Raw genomic sequence first — 16,588 nt, 5'->3', positions numbered from 1 at the left:
GAAAGTGTGAATGGCACCGTGGAACATTTCTTGTTTTGCACAGTGGAGTTATTCGTGGTTACATGTGCTCATAATTACACCGATTGTAAATTGCTCTTGCCTAGTGCCTTACAGCTATCTTTGGATGGACTTCTCTCATTTGTTTTGAGATAATGTAAGTAAAGCGTTTAGCACAGCGCTTGACATTTCATAAGTAACCCACAAATGTTAAATATCATTTTAGTGCCAAACTATTCTTAATACTTTCCTGCCCCATAAGAATCACTTTTTCCTCTAAGTCCACTATCTAGGGCGATAACCTGGGTGCTATGCTTACAGCTCCCACCCGAGCCCTAAATGAAAAGGAGCATTTCACAGAATCCTCGTCAACATACGTTCCTAAGGACTTCTTGGATTAATCCTTTTCCTGCTGGTCCCCTTGAATTATATATTATCATCATAAAGAAGTGTGTAGGCTGGGGGTTCACTATGAAATTAGAAAAGAGTAACTGATTAGCTTTCCTGCAAAGCACATGACCATTATTCCATTGGGCCCCTAGCAAATCGATCCCAGGTATCCAGCAAAACAGGGCAAGGCCGAGAAGGAAGGGCACACGGTAACGGAAGGGAACTCTCAGAAAAACACAGCATGGGTTCCAAAGCAGAGTGAGCGGTCCTGTCCCCTCGCCTTGCTCCTCTGATGGCTCGGCAATGCCAGGGTGCGTGTCTCTGTCCTGTCTTCAGCACGGTCCGGCGTTCATTCACTCACTTATCAGTGAGCATCATGGTGTCTCCAGAGCTGTTCCGGGTGCTGGGGGGCCTGGCAGCCAGCAGTGACCAGCACACGGTGAAACCCTGCCTTCCCGGCTCTCACATTCCACTGCGGGGAGATAAGAAATAACACGGGATAAATAAATATGATGCACAAGTTTAGAGGGCGATGAAGCGCAAAGAACGTGTGATGAAGGAGGAAAGGGAATAGGGGGCGGGAGGGGGCGGGCTGGAGGGCCTCTTTGGGAAGGTGGTGTTCGAGGAAAGGCCTGAAGGAGGTCACCCCCGGGAGCCGCGGAACCTGGGGCCGAGCGTTACTGCAGACACGAGGCAGGAGCCAACGGGCACCTCTTGCCAACTCCTCACGTGTCGGCAGGTGAAAGTCGGCCACGGAGGGAACATTCGCACCAGGGAAATCGGCGAGCTTACGGATCGGCCCCCACCCCCACCCTGTGCAGGGCCGGTGTGGCCGGAGGATAGTGTGCAACAGGGAGAGAGCAGAAGACAAAGTCGGCAAGGTAGTCAGACAGCCACCTGGCGTGGATAGATCCTGAAAGCCATCTGTGGCAGGCAGAGTAATGGCTCTAAGTACGTGCAAGTTGCAAGCCCCAGAGCCCGTGAACACGGACCGCGTTCCCTCACGTGGCAGGAGGGGCTTCACAGATGTCATCCAGTTAAGGACCTTGCGAACACCCTGGAGTTTCCAGGGGTGCAAGGCACTCGCACAGAGTCCTGGTCAGTGGAGGAGAGAGACGGGAGCGTCAGAGGAGATGGGCCACGGAAGCCGACTTCTGAGCCACGGGGCCGTGAGCCGCAGAGCGCAGTCGGCCTCCCAGCGCGGCTGGGGAGGGCACAAAAGCAGATCCCGTCCCGGGGCCTCCAGAAGGAACAGGACCCCGCTGACACCTCGACTTCAGCCCGCAAGACCCACGTGGGACTTCGCACCTCCAGAACTGTGAGCTAACAGGCTTGTGTCGTTTCAGCCCCTGAGTTTGTGGTAGCTTGTTACAGAAGCAGCTGGAAGCTCATTCATCGCTACCAGGATGGATTTTGCCCGAGCCTTCCCGGTGGGGAGAGTCCGGAGGAGTTTGAGGGAGGACGGACGCTACCTGACTTGCACCGTCACTGGTTCCAGCCGCCGTGCCGGGGCAGAAAGAGGGGCAACAGGTGGAGAGCTGCAGTCGCCGGGCAGGGAGGCCGGTGGTGAGGAAGCAGCGGCTAGGTGGCCATGCGCTTGGAAGGTAGTGGCAACTGGGATGGCCGGCGGGTTGGCTGTGGGGTGCCCGGGAAAGAGCCTGATGGAGGACGGTCCCGAGGCTTTGGGCCTGAGCCGGGAGCGGGTGGCTTTTACTGCAAAGGGCGGTGAGACTATCGGATTCGAGGGGTGAGGGAGACACGGCTTGGTTTGAGAGGCCTCCTTGCAGGTGAGCGCAGCGTCGGGAAATACGGGGCCAGGAGAGGAAGCGTGCCGACAGAGGAGGCCAGAGAAAGAGGAGGCTCCACTGCTCGAGGGGAGGGAGTGATGCCCCAGGCCGGACTCCCGGCTCAGCACGAGGACAGGAAAGCCTGGGTGGGGAGCGAGGCCCAGGCCCAGGCCCCGGGCCCGGGGCCGATACGGCTGATGGGTTTGTGCCCCCTTTCGGGCAGGTGAGCTGTGTTGGCTGCAGCTGGCGGAAGGGCTGTGAACAAAGATGATGATAAATAGCTGTGTATCACTTGCTGGGGGGAGTCGAGCACGGTGCCCTAGCGATCAGTGCCGAGCCCGGCTTTATTTAACATCTTTGCTAATTATGTGCAGGAGAAGGTAAAAGACTTGTTAATTACATTCACAGATTCTACAAAATTGGGAGGTGTTGAGAAGACCAACCATGACAGAGAAATCATTCAAAGAGCTCAGAGATATGGACAAGGCATCAAATGAGGCTCAGTGTGCAAAAGTGCAGGAAGATTTAACCAGAGGATATTAATCCAAAACATTGGAATTCAATGGGCAGTAACCGCCAGGAAAGGAGAAATGCTAAAAAAAGGCCTATGGGTAATGTCGGACAACAAATTAATTATAATTCTACTGTGCAATTCCGCAGCAAAATGGCCCGGCGTGATTTCACCCCATACTTACAGGCCTCATTAGCCTGGGACGGGAGCTCATCATCTTTCCCTTCCTGTCTCTCCCTGCGCGTGCGCACGCACACACACGCGTGCACTCCAACACACGCACACACGCGTGCACTCCAACCTACCTCACCTCGAATGCTTTTGTTGCCAGGGGGGACTCAAGCGTAGAGAGCGGTTGAGCCTCCCACGAGCCTTCAGCCCTGCTCCCCAAAGTCCCTTCCTCTCCAAGGGGAGGAAGAACCACGGCCAATATCAGAGTTCTCGCGGCTGGTGCTCAGGTGGGGTTGGGGGGCGACAGAGGCTTCGCAGGTGCACAGGTTCAGAAGGGGCAGAGCTGGGGCCGCTGCGGACCGACCTTTGCCTCCTCAGTCCCACTTGCTGACTTGGCCAAGACATCCGCTGATGTCTGGGGGCGGGGCATTGTGCCGAACGGCTGATATAAAATATGTAATCTAGCTTTTGCAGTGGGCCGGGATGGTCGTATTATCCTCAAGCCCCTTCCTGACGGCGAGGTAATTTGCCCAAGATCACAAGGCCAGTTAGTGGCCGAGTCACGGGTATGATCTCTGGAGCCAGAGCTCATAACCACGTGTAATACAGCATCCCGGAGGGTGACATAAGCAAGTGTTTTCTTTCATTTTTATTTTTATTTTCTTTCATTTTCTTTCATTTTATTATTTATGGAGGGAGAGCAAGCGAGAGAGAGCAAGAGAGAGACCGAGCGCAAGCAGTGGAGGGGGCAGAGAGAGAGAGGGAGAGGGAGAGGGAGAGAGAGAGAGAGAGAGAGAGAATCCCAAGCAGGCTCCAGGCTCAGTGCAGAGCCCGATGTGAGGCTTGGTCTCACGAAAGGGGAGCTCGTGACCTGAGCTGAAATCAAGAGTCAGACTCTTAACCAATTGAGCCACCCAGGAGCCCCGAGCGAGGGTTGTTTTGTTTTTTTTTTGTTTGTTTGTTTGTTTTCAATTCCATCCCATTTCATTACTGCACAGGTGATTACAGGCGGCAGGGATCCAGTGGCACCTCGACGGGATCCTGTGCCATATGGAGCATCTCCCTGCTTTTTTCACGGTACGACCCCATTGTTAGAAAGTTTGTAAGCCCTGCAATGAACGTAAATTTGCTTGTTAATTATATACACATACCACGGTACTACTGTATTAGGGATGTTATACGACTTACCCCCAAATAACAATTTCAAGTACATAGAAGTAGAACTTCTATTTTCTTCTCATCGACCTGTGGTGACTGCAGAGGCACAGCGCACGTTGGAGCCCTGGATGAGGGAAGGATCCCTACAATGATAAGAAAGTGTAGGTACAGGGGCACCTGGGGGGGCCAGTCAGTTGGGCATCTGACTTCAGCTCAGGTCATGATCTCATGGTTAGTGATTTCGAGCCCCACGGCGGGCTCTGTGCTGACAGCTCAGAGCCCGGAGCCTACTTTGGATTCTGTGTGTGTGTGTGTGTGTGTCTCTCTCTCTGCCCCTCCCCTACTCATGCTCTTTCTCTCTCTCTCAAAAGTGAATGAACATTAAAAAACAATTTTTTAAAAAATAAAGCATAAGTATAATGGATTGAATAGTGTTCCCCCAAGGTTCAAGTCTACCAGGAACCTCAGAATGTGACCTGATCTGGAAATAGAGTCTTGGCAGATGTAATCTGTTCAGGTGAGGTCATACTGAATCAGGGTGGGTGCTAAATCTGATGACTAACGTCCTTCTAAGAGGAGGAGACACAGAGCGCATATGACCCTGGAGCCAGAGATTAGGTGATGTAGCCTCAAGCCAAGGACTGCCAGGAGCCACCAGAAGCTGGAAGAGGCAAGGAAGAATGATTATCCCTTAGAGCTTTTGGGGAAGCACGGCCCTGTCAACACGGTGATTTCAGATTTCTGGCTTCTAGAACCAGGAGAGAATTAATTTCTATTTTTTTAAGTTTATTTATTTATTTTGAGAGAGAGAGAGCGGGAGCACAAGCAGGGGAGGGTGAGAGAGAAGGAGAGACAGAATCCCAGGCAGACTCTGCACCATTAGCACGGAGCCCGACGTGGGGCTCGAACTCACGAACTGTGAGATCATGACCTGAGCCGAGATCGAGAGTCGGATGCTTAGCCGACGGCACCACCCAGGCGCCCCAGATTTCTATTGTTTTAAGTCACCAGGTGTTTGGTGCTCTCTTCCTGCCACCCCAGAAAACTAATGCAGCTCCAGGAAGGCAGGGAGTCACATAAACAAGGGCATGATGCTCAGTGTGAGGCTGTTTACCTTTCGGAAACCCAGCAGAGTTCTAGAATGTTGGTCCTGGAAGGAGCCAACCCCACTCTTCCTACACAGAATAGGACCTCAAGTCCAGAGCTCAGCGGCCCCCAGTGCCCCTCCGCCAACCCCATCCCCCCAGCGGGGACGCTTTCCCTGCTCAGTACAGAGCCCACCTGCCCTTCTGAGTGTCCCAGCCTGACTGGTCACCCACGTCCGTCCTCCCGCCCTCTTCCCAGCAAGCAAACAAATCCTCTTGATCCTTTCACTTAAACGTCTCCCGTTGGAGACAATTTCTCTAAAACGCAAATCTATTCAGGCCCCAGCTTAAAATCCTCTAGGGGCTCGGCTCCCCCAGAAGCTTACAGGTTCCTTTCAGAAAATTTTTTTTTAAGTTTATTTGTTTTGAGACAGAGATGGAACGGGTGGGGGAGAGAGAGCGAGGGAGAGGGAGAATCCCAAGCAGGCTCCACGCCGTCATCGCAGAGGCCGACCCGGGGTCCGGCCCCACAAACCGTGAGATCACGACCTGGTCCAAAAGCAAGAGTTGGACGCTTAAACGACTGAGCCACCCAGGCCGCCCCCCCTTTCAGGTTCCCCTACCTGGGCTCCGGGGATGAAGGGGGTCCGGCACAGATCTGCCTGGAGGTCACAGGCTGGCAGGTGGAGGGCCGGATGTGGGTCCACCGACCAAGGTTAGGCGCCGCTAATGAGCCCACAGAGGTTGTGGTGTCTACCGAGCTGAAGGGGCTGTTGGACAGAGGGTCGATCTTGCAAAAGGATGGACGTGTGTTCTGCTCAAGGAGGTGGACGCACCCCAGTTCCCCCCGCAGACCCCAGCTTCTCTGGAAGGCTGGGCCAGGGTCCCGTCACGTGACCGCCGGCTGCCTCTGTGTGCCCTCACAAGGCCGTGTGAGGCCTCCGGCTGGTGCTCCGGGTAAGGGGCCCCCTCACAGCCCCTCGTAAGGTCATCCTGAGCCTCCTGGTCGACCCAAAGCACCCGATTTTCCCATGACACCTGCTCCCTGGGAAGCTGGTCCTTCCCGTGCAGCGGGATCTAGCGGGAGAGGCCCCAGAAGACTCCACCCGAGGCTGCGTCTGCAGGGTCCTGAGAGTGGCCGGGCAGCCCCAGTGGGGATGGGGCGTGGTCGTCCCCCCCCCCCCGCCCCCGATCCCGCCTCCCCTCTCCGCAAGCCCTGCAGCTGGGATGGAGAGCAAGCTGTCGCCAGGCCAGAACAGGAGCCAGCCCGTCCCACTGTGTCCCTCATTTCAAAGCCTCAGCATGGAGGGCCCGGTGGCCCTGGCGGGAAGAGTCTCTGGGAAGAGGAGTTTTGATTGCTGACTTTTTTTATTTTTCACAGTATCAGCAACTGCAGGGGACATTTGCCTGAGGCGACTGGCCATTCACTTCATTTGTGTTTCTTCTTTTTCATTACTGTCCCTGTCCGTTGCACGATGCGTCCGAATCGCGGGCAGCCAGCGGTAGGAAAATGCCCACAGCCTCCTGATTCCTCGGGACCATTTCTCACCGAGCTCAGGCAGCCTCGCTGGGGAGAGTGCGGTGTCTAGAAAGAAGCAAGAACAGATTTTAGTGAGGAATACCAGCATTGGAGCGGGGACAAAAGGATGGACGCGGTGAACAGATGGGAGGGTGTTTAGCGAAGACTCATGATCTATGTGAACAGTGCAGGCTGGGACCTCCCTTCTTTTTGTTTTTGATGCATCAGGGTATGATATGATAGGATATGACAGAACGTGTCAAAAATTTAGGGGAAAATAAAACCCTGGGTTTTTTTTTTTTTGAAACATCAAACTATTGCTATCAATAGGAACAGCAACTGTTCAAAAATTTGTTTCAGAACTGCCAAGAAGTGAGCGTTCGTGGAAAAAAAAAGTATTTTTCCCTGCTGTTTGCAAGGTGGACACAAATGAAAACAGTAGGAGGTTGACAACTTGGCACATGTCTAATAAATCTGAGGCATAAAAAGTCAACAATTCACCGTTCAAGAAAGCATTACCGGAATAAAAAGTGCTACGCAGAGAAAGAATAACCATTAAAAAATAGATTTTCTGAATTCAGTAAGTAATTTAGCCCTCAGAGCGCCGGTCTTCAAAACAAGGAAGCTTTTTCTTTCTCCCCGTAAGAGAGAGAGGGGCAGTGCTGAGCTCAGAACGGAGTGCCCTGCTGCATCTGAAATGAACCAGGTGAAAAGGCAGCTCCCAGAGAGCAGATGTTAGGGGCTCGGAGGGCTGGTGACAGGGGTCAGAGAGCGGGGACTTCCAGATCCAGGCTGCTCAGCAGCTCCACGCAGGAGCGGGCTTAATTTGACAAGGTGGTCCAGTTATAGGGAATTCACAGATCGCGGTCCATGCCAAGCAGATTTGGCCACCAACAGCACGTCTGCGGCTGGCCAAGAGGACGGCAGGTGGGCGGCCGTCCCTGCTCTCCCCGCGCTAACGCCACCGACAGAGAGGCAGAGCCCCGGCGAGGGCGCGGGGAGCCTGGCCGGAGAAGCCGAGGGCTTCAGAGGTGGGACGAAAGAAGGAATCGCGGTCCTCGAATCACAATAGGGATGGTTTTTGTTCTCACCATTTTCTGTTCAAGCTCCTAATTCTTTTTTGCCACCACGATGAGTATGGTGGGGAGGAAGATTTTAAACGAATGTGAAAACTGTTGGTAATTCTCATGCAAGTCTCATGTAAACAAAAATATCAGCATTAAAGTTATGAATCCTAATGTGTGGCACGGAGCTAAAATCTGTATCTTTTTGAATTAGAGGAATATAGATATACAGCACTGAGTAGCGTCTCTGTGCAGTTCAGGAAACTGACACAGTCTCTCCAATTTATAGGGAAATTGACATAATTTTGCAAAAATGCAAAACCATTTGTGAACTGGGTTTTGCATAATGGGATTAATTTGGTTGACTGTCATATCCACTATGCTGCAAAATGCAAGTTAATCACAACATCATTGTGAGTTTTTTTAAGGGAAGAAAGAGAAAGGAAGAAAGGAAAGGCATTTCTCCCCCCCTCATCCGACTATCTTTTCATTAAGAGAAAATACCCATTCTTCTAGTCTGCACCTTAGGTAGCTTCAGGAAATAATGCTAGATGAATTTTGCAGTGGACGCCTCCATGAACTGAGCCGAATTGGCCTACCTCCAACGAGAAAAATTAACAGCTTTCATAGAAGCATGAAAAATTGCTTCCAAGGAAAGTCCGTCCTGTATGCTTCTGTGTATGCGTGCGTCTGCTCAGAGCTACACTGCACAATAGGGCTGAGGCCGTATCACACACGTTTTGTCGCCACGCTCAGTTCCGTAGCGTCATTATCGTGAACCCTCTTTCCATGTACAGACAAGATCTAGATTATTCGGGAAGGTACCGGTTGTATCCAAGAAGGCACGATACGTGACTACGCTCGTCAGAAAAGCTAGGTTAAACCATGGCAACAAATAACCCAGAGTCTCCATGGCTCAACACAGGAGCTGCTGTTTCTTCTGCCTAGGTGTAAGGCAGTGGGGGGAGGTCTTCTCACGGGGGTGCCATAGCCCCCACCCCCACTGATAGTACTTTATCTAGACACAGGCTCCGTTGAGTGCCCAGTCAGGACAAAGGGAGCAGGGGAGCCCAGTGAGTTCCCCGACCCTCAGTTTCTGCCTGGGAGAGACACTTTCACCACTGCCCGCATTTCCTTGCCCAAAGCAAGTCCTGTGGCGGCACCTACCTTCAGGGCAGCAGGGAGGACCAGGTCTGTCCACGAGTCACAAAGGCCATGGTCATGTGTGGAATTTGTCTGTATCTCTCCACCGCTGTGAGAACTGGCTGTGAATCTGCCCAGCACGTCTCCTCTAGATGGTGGGAACCAGTGTGATGGAGAAGGGTCTCCTCCCTGCAGGGAAGGACTCGGCACAGGTGTCATCGAGCCTCGAATCAACTCAACCCAACGAGGACCAAGAGTCCACCCCAGGCCGGACACCGGAGAGGGGACGGTGACGAGGAAGACCTTCCTCTTGTCTGAAGGGAAGGACAGAATGAGCTCCGATACCTTAGGGCAAAGTATCCTAAGTAGCACGGCTGACAAGCACAAGATGGGGCGCCTGGGTGGCTCAGTCGGTTAAGCGTCTGACTTCGGCTCAGGTCATGATCTCGCAGTCCATGAGTTTGAGCCCCGCATCGGGCTCTGTGCTGAGCTCATGGTCCGTGAGTTCGAGCCCCGCGTCGGGCTCTGTGCTGATGGCTCAGAGCCTCGAGCCTGCTTTGGGTTCTGTGTCTCCCTCTCTCTCTGCCCCTCCCCCCCCAAATAAAAATTAAAAATTTTAAAACCTTAAAAGAGCATCCGAGTGTGATGTGTAGGGAGCAAAACTCAGGAAGGCTTCCCAGGAAGAGACATTTCTACTGAGTCCCGAAGGGCCCAACAGGTGGGAGAAGGGAGGGGACAGCAAGGAACAGAGGCGTGTGTGGGAGACAGCGAGGGCTCCGGTTTGGGAAGAGCTGAGGTTGGCGGAGGGAATCGGTGCTCGGTGGCGGGTGTCCCGGCAGGTGGAACCCGGGCATTTACACTTGCTTTGGCAGCTCCGGGCAAGAACGGCTCCCGTGTCTCCCTGTCGGCGTCCCGGGTCTGGAGGCTCATGTATGGGATGCTTGTGCCAGTGTCACACCCTCAAGAAGACAACGCCCTCCGGAGTCTCAGGTCCCCCTTCCGAAGCATGTCGGCCGGGTCACCTGGACGGTGATACCTGACCTCCCTCGGCCTGTTTTCTCGTCTCTGTGGGTTTCACGTCTACGCGGTACGGTTGTTCAGAGAGCTTGAGTGGATGATGTCTGAAGGACCCAGCATGAGACGCTTGCTCCTGAGAAGCTGTGGTTGCTGGTAAGAGTTTATTGTTAGTTCGGTTTTAAGGAGAGAAACTGCTGATTAACTACATGGACCCCTATGGGGGCTGCTCAGCTGATAACAATTCCCCTGGTGGCCCGTGTGTCCCATTCCCCTGCCCCTCCAGCTGTGGCTGGTTTACCCACAGGTAGAGACGCCTCACGGCGCACCAGAAGGCTCTGTTCCCGAGACTGTGAGACTTGGACGAGAGACCCATGGAGCCACATCACCGCATGGTGTGCCCCAGGGAGCTGTTAGAGGTCGAGGCTCAGCTGTTGGGCTAGGCCCCGGGTTCTGCGGACCACCCCAAAGTCCTCTCGGGGGATCCCACTGTGCGGTCAGGACTGCCAGAGTGGCCGTCACAGCTGGCCCCCCAAGTAGCCTTGGCCAACAAAACAGGCTTCTGAGGTAAAGGACCCCTGTTCCTCCAAAGGACTTCCAAGTAAGATTGGCTCGTGATTTGATTCCTTTGATTCGAACAATTGTCACTGGTCAGTGGGTGGCACAGGGCAGGCGTCCGTGGGAGCAGTCCCTGGGCATCTGAGTGAGCAAGAGGGGGCAGCCTCCAACCACAGAGAAGCTCCACAGGGCAGGGGGTGCAAACAGCGCCCACGCTGCACGAGCATCTCCAGGCGTGGGTGCTCTGACTCCGAGGGTTTGTCCTGCCGCTATGCCCGCGTAGACCCGCCTGGATTCTGCTTTGCAGGGAAGCCCCCAGGTGTGGTGACGAGCTCTGGTTCAGAGAGGGTGACAAGCTGGCCTCCAGCCCCAGTGTCAGGCCTGTCTTATTTCCCTGGGGCTGGAGGTGGGGGGAGGAAGGAGGAGCTAGCTTTATCGGTGCCCTCTATGTGCCACATGCTGATTCACCTACTTCTAAGCTCGGCCACCTACTTCTGACTCAATGGGCAGTGGTCTCAGTGTGTCCCCAGCCACAGGTGGAGGGGAAACGAAGCCCCTCGCTTGTGGTCACCGGCTACAAGGGATAGATGGAACCTGATTGCCAGTCCTAGCCTCTGGGATGCCAATGGTCTGAGCACTGGGCAGGTACTTCTCAAGGGATTAAGGAGGAAAGAAAAATAAAGGTAAGAGAGAGGCAGACAAAAGGGAGAAGCGGGCACTCCCCACTCCCCCCCCCCACACCAAACCACGAAAAGAATCAGCCCCTCAAAAGTTCTTTCAAACATTTAGCCCCCTGCGTCTTGGTAAAGTTCCACACTGTTTCTGGAGCACGGAGGGACACCCTGTATCCATACGCTTGATGTAAAGGTGCTAATCCCAAGACTAGGAGGCCACCGGTTATTGACCAAATATAAAAGTAGAAACAGCTTGACAGACAGACAAAGCTTTAAAAACACTGAGGCCTGGGTCCTCCTCCAGGAGATGCTGGCAACTGATCTTGGATGCATCCTAAATGTGCAGAGGTTTGAAAGCTCCCCAGCCCTGTAGCGGTGAGCACACCCCGCATCCAGAGTGTGGTTGCTAATGCCCTTCTCCGATAAAAAGAGCCAGGGGTCTGTGGAGAAAGGGTCGGTTCTAGAATGGGGGCAAGGAATATGAGACAGGCACATCTTGTGATGCCAGAAAGTAAGGAGGTGCTAAAACAGAAAACCAGACCCATAGTGCCGCCATGACGGGGATATGTCAGGAGGACACGGGAGCAATGGAAGGGACCCCCGCTGGCTGACACGTTTGAGCAAATACATGAACGAGGCAGTGTCGGAATACAACTCCAAGTCTACACCGAGTCCATCCTGCCATAAAGAAGTGATTGACTAAAGAAATGAAGACGGAGGAGAATCTGCTCTGCAGAATTTCAAATGATTTGTGTGGACCCTCCACGCCGGAGGAGGCGGACTGCTCACAGGGCCTTCCTGCCCCCAAGTACAGCATATGGACAGGGGGAAAGGGCAACCTTCCACGGGGGGAACCCCGACAGACACTGCCTTGGCCACGTGATCACGTTTGACATCAACAACAACAAGTGCCCTGACGGCAGGCACCCTCCATGGGATTTCTGGGACCTTCCTCTCCTAGACCCATAAATGCAGTCTGTCTTAGCCCGTTCTCTGCTCTCACAAAGTACCATGAGCTTGATGGCTTGTAAACAGCAAGCAAGGAGTCCTCACAGCCCTGGAGCCTGGAAATCCAAGATCAGGGTGCCCGCGTGGTCCAGCAAGGGCCCTCTTCTGGTTTGCAGACTGCTGACTTCTCGCCGTGTCCTCACCTGGTGGGTAAAGGAGCTGGTGGCCTCTGCGGCTTTTTCTCACAAGGGCACCGATCCCGTTCACGAGGGACCTGCCCTCCTTATCTGATCACCCCCAGAGGGCCCTCTTCCAAATAAAACCACCCTGGGGATGAGATTACAAAACGCGAGTTTGGGAGAGACATGCCGTCCGTAACATTACCCATAAGAAAACCATCCAACTCTATCTGAGAGACAACTCAAATTGAGAGACACTCTTCAAAATGCACAACCAACCTTCCTCAAAACCGGCAAGGTCATTACTCTCAGCGAAACCTGAGAGGCTCAGCCAAGAGGAGCCTAAGGAGACCTGATAACTGAAGTAATGTGCTGTCCTGGACTCAATCCTGGAACAGAAGAAGGTGAAAGCTCAGGAGATCTGAATAATACATAGACTTCGGTTCATACTAATGCATCGACATTGGTTCGTTAATTGCGACTGACCTACCATCGTAATAGACAAGGCTACTAACGGGGAAACTGGGTGTGTGGCATGTGGGGGCACTATATTGTCTTTGTAATTTTTCTGTAAGTCCAATTATTCTACAATTAAAAGTTTACTGGGAAAAAAATGCCACTCCCAGGGGATTTCACTGGACAGTTGGTGGGGGGGGAGGGGCGGGGGGCTCTGCCTGGGACCCTGTGTGCGTGGCTCCGCCATAATGGGAAAGTACTGGCATCACCGGGCCCCTTTGCTATGCGTTTCTTAACCAGGATAGGAAGTGATCCATATGGGAGGCGCGGGGGTCTGTCTGAGGACGCCGGACAAAGGAGACCCGTCCCGTCACTCTGGTTCAGTCCCCCCGTCCTGCATCACACTCTGTGGGCCCCCAGGTAAGGTTTCCTTTACCCGGCAGGGTCCCTGTGCCGGAAACATGGAAACCAATCCCTCTCTGCACTTCTGTGCTGACACAAGAACAGACATTGCAAATGGATATTCGTGCTCCTGAGAGGCTGTGTGAACACAGTTGAAACTCCGGGCTCTGTGCCTCTGTTCCCATTACATACATGGTGACGGGCTCCTGAAGCCAGTCGGTCACCCTGGGGAGGCGGGGAGCTGCACGGGGCTGCCCCAGGCTGCGACAGGGGGGTGCGGAGGCCCCCAGGAAGTTTTCCATCCTCTTCCCAACCCTTAGCCTCCTCCCCCCCAGAAGTCCCTTGGCCATGGAGGGGGCCTGGTGGCCACCTCCCTGAGGACCAACACGGGCCTAGGAAAGGACGTCCTTGTCCAAACTGAGCCAGCCCCCGGGGCCAGGGTTTGGCCTCCAAGTGGTCTTTGTTTGAAGATAATCTGCGGGGGGTCTGGTGAGCCATCAGCAGGGGGCCAGGCCGACCCTTCTCCTCCACAGTGCATCCCAAGGGGCGTCCTCAGGAAGGGACAGACGCTTCGGGCCCCTGAACCGGCATCCGCCTCCCACCCCCACCGAGATGGGAAACTTGCGTGGCGGACCCACAGACTTGTTGCTAGGAAACCGCAGGAGCAACCTTTGTGATCTCACATATGCTTAACACAATAATAAATAATGGTTAACACGATAATAAATAAACAAATAACAATAATTATAACACGCCCCAAGCCTGTTGTTTCTCCAAAATTAATTTACGATGAATTACGGCTCAAATTCCTTGGAACACGAGCAAGGGGAGAGGAGGAGAACTTCTTTTATTCGCCATCAGGCACAGAAGGGGGTGAGAAACGGCCTCTCCCTGACCAAGCTCTTCCCGGGCCTCTGGGGACCCACGGGAGGCACCCAGAAGGGGCTCTCCTCCTTGCCTGTGCCCCTCACACCTCCTCTCCCCTGCCTGCTACAGTTAAGTTTTTTAGATACTTTACTTGCATTTCTAATTCAGTTATTCCTCTGAAATTTATTCAAAGGATTTATGCTTATGAAATTATAATATAATGCTGCCTATATGCCAATGAGCTGCAGGCAAAGAAAATAATTTTCTTCAATTTACAGTTATGAGGCTGGAGGAAAATGATGCCTTCTTATCACCTCTTTCTCTCTGTGTGTCTTGGCATTTTTTTAAGTCTTCAGAAGGCAGGAGCTGATGATGAATCCTTAAGCAGATCACACTGATAATTGTATTTCAGAGATGGCAGCTCCGTTGAACGCTGTCCACCGCCCGTCGCCAGTCACTGGAGGTACCGGTGTCACCCGCTCCTTGTCTCAGAAACTCAGCCTCGGTACCGCCAGCTCGCCGGGGATGTTGTTAGATCGTCCGAGAGGATTATTAGTGGAAGGGAAATTTACGGATGACACTTGGTAACAATTAATCAGGAGCTGTTGATAAAGTTAAGTTGGTTCTCTTATCCCTACCCCCTCCCCGAGCTATAGACGTTACGTCTATATGTCTAGGTATAGACATCTAATCGTAATAATATGCAGGCCTTGTTCTGATTGTCAAATGCCTCATTTTGTCACTCTGTTTGATTAATGGACCCTTTGGAGTCCCCAAAAAGTCCTCGTAATACAAATAAAAAGAATCATAAATATTGAATAAGCTCACAGCACAGTTAACCTTGACTACATTTTGGGACATTCTCGGAGAAAGTTTGCTATACGGAAAATAAATTGCTGTGGGGATTAAAAAAATATGCGCCCTCACACCAAATTGGAGATTTTGGACAATGTCACCCCTCTCACCTTGTCACTCTTATTAATCTGGTGTGATTAATTAGTTTAGTTAGCTTTATGTTCAGGCCAGCAAAGGGCCGGACGGCTGGCGTGCTAGCATACTAGGGGCCCCGTGCCCCGTCTGCCAAAGGGATTCGGGGGCGAGGAGGGGCTGGAGCTAATGGGGACAGCTCTGTAACCCCGCGCGGCACAAAAACGGGGGATGTGCACGGGCCGTTTCGTACGTCATGTATGGGCAAGAGCCTGGAGGGGGCCTGGGGACTCTCAGCTGCTTTGGCAAAGGCCTTCTCTCCGTGGGTGGGTTCTCATCATGGAAACGCTTGGTTCTCTCAGACCCGAGTCTGCCCTCAGTAGCCGGGGCCCTTTGAGACGCCCCCTTACATACAGATCGCAGACGGGACCGGTCAGTTGACCCGGAACACCGATCCCAGCTAGGCTGTAATGACCCGCTGATTTCCTTCAGCCCCTAGCCTGTGGTGAAGGGCTGGCTGGAGGCTGAGGCCCGGACCTACTTCTGCAGTGTGGTTGGTGCATGCCCGTGGGCACAGATTTGACCGCCCTGCTCTCGGTTTGCTCACCTGTGGACTGGGCGTTCTCACCTCATAGGATGGTTATAAGGATGAAATGAAACAAAGGAAAAAAATGTGGCACACTGTCAAGCATATAAACAATACTCTGGGGGCACCAGGCCAGTCAGTTAAGCGCCTGACTCTTGAGTTCGGCTCAGGTCATGATCTCACGGTATTCCTGGGTTCGAGCCCCGCTTTGGGCTCTGTGCACTGACCTCATGGAGCCTGCTTGGGATTCTCTCTCTCTCCTTCTCTCTCTGCACCTCCCCTGCTCACGCTCTCTTTGTCTCTCTCAAAGTCAATACATAAACTTCAAAAAAAAAGAAAACAGCCTCTGTAGTGGGTAGAATTGTGCCCCCCCCCCCCAGAAGAGGTATTGATGTCTTAACCCCTGGTACCTGTGGGTGTGACCTTCTTAGGTGTGGGCTGATGTAATTGGGTTGGAACCAGGTCACAATGGAGCAGCGTGGGTCCTCATCCAATGACAGGTGTCCTTGTAAGGAGACAGAAATGTGGACACAGACACCCAAGAGAAGCCACGTGACCACAGAGGCAGAGATAGGAGTGATGGATCTCTGAGGCATCCAGGGGCCTCCAGAAGCTGGAAGAGGAGAGGAAAGATCCCCCCCGCCCCACCCCCAGAGCCTTCAGAGGGAGCGTGGCCCTGCTCACACCTTGATTCTGGGCTTCCTGCCTCCAGGACTGAGAGACTATGTTTCTGTTGTTTCGGCCACGTTTTCGGTGCTCTCGTCCTGCAGCCCCGGGAAACTGATCCACGCTGTCGATGGCAACCGTGATTTGGTCTGTGGGGAACAAGAGCAGCAGGGCTGAGGACTCGGTCTGGTCTGCGTGGGGCTGGTTTCTCCCATCCGTGCTTCCCCAGGCAGAGTCAGGATCACGCCGGCGGCCTCCCGCCGCTGACGGGGCTGCGGTGGAGGCCCGCAGGCCCGCGGCCCTACCTGCCAGGTGAGGGACTGCATCGGGGTACCCTGGCGTTCCTGAGGGCCAGCTCTCGGTCAGTCGTCCTAACCCAGACCCCGCGGAAGTGCTGCAGAGGCAACGTGACCCGTGATTCAGGGGACAGGGATTCATTCTGGTGTACCGGTTTATGTGGCCTTTTCTCAAGTTCCGTTGTCATTT

At 53.5% G+C, this 16,588-nt stretch overlaps 1 long non-coding RNA gene across 1 annotated transcript; it reads right to left on the bottom strand.

The window, feature by feature from the left end:
• Positions 1-6,454: 6,454 nt before the first annotated feature.
• Positions 6,455-15,841, bottom strand: LOC125914625 (uncharacterized). Its single transcript, XR_007455369.1, has 3 exons — positions 15,664-15,841; positions 14,238-14,525; positions 6,455-6,684 (listed from the first exon to the last, which is right to left on the bottom strand). It is a non-coding gene; the product is annotated as an uncharacterized LOC125914625 (long non-coding RNA).
• Between the last annotated feature and the right edge of the window lie 747 nt (positions 15,842-16,588).

This window comes from Panthera uncia (genome assembly GCF_023721935.1).
Source record: "Panthera uncia isolate 11264 chromosome D3 unlocalized genomic scaffold, Puncia_PCG_1.0 HiC_scaffold_8, whole genome shotgun sequence".
Lineage (NCBI taxonomy): Eukaryota > Metazoa > Chordata > Mammalia > Carnivora > Felidae > Panthera > Panthera uncia.
Note: the sequence above shows the minus strand (reverse complement) of the source record. Positions and strands in the feature narration are given on the sequence as shown.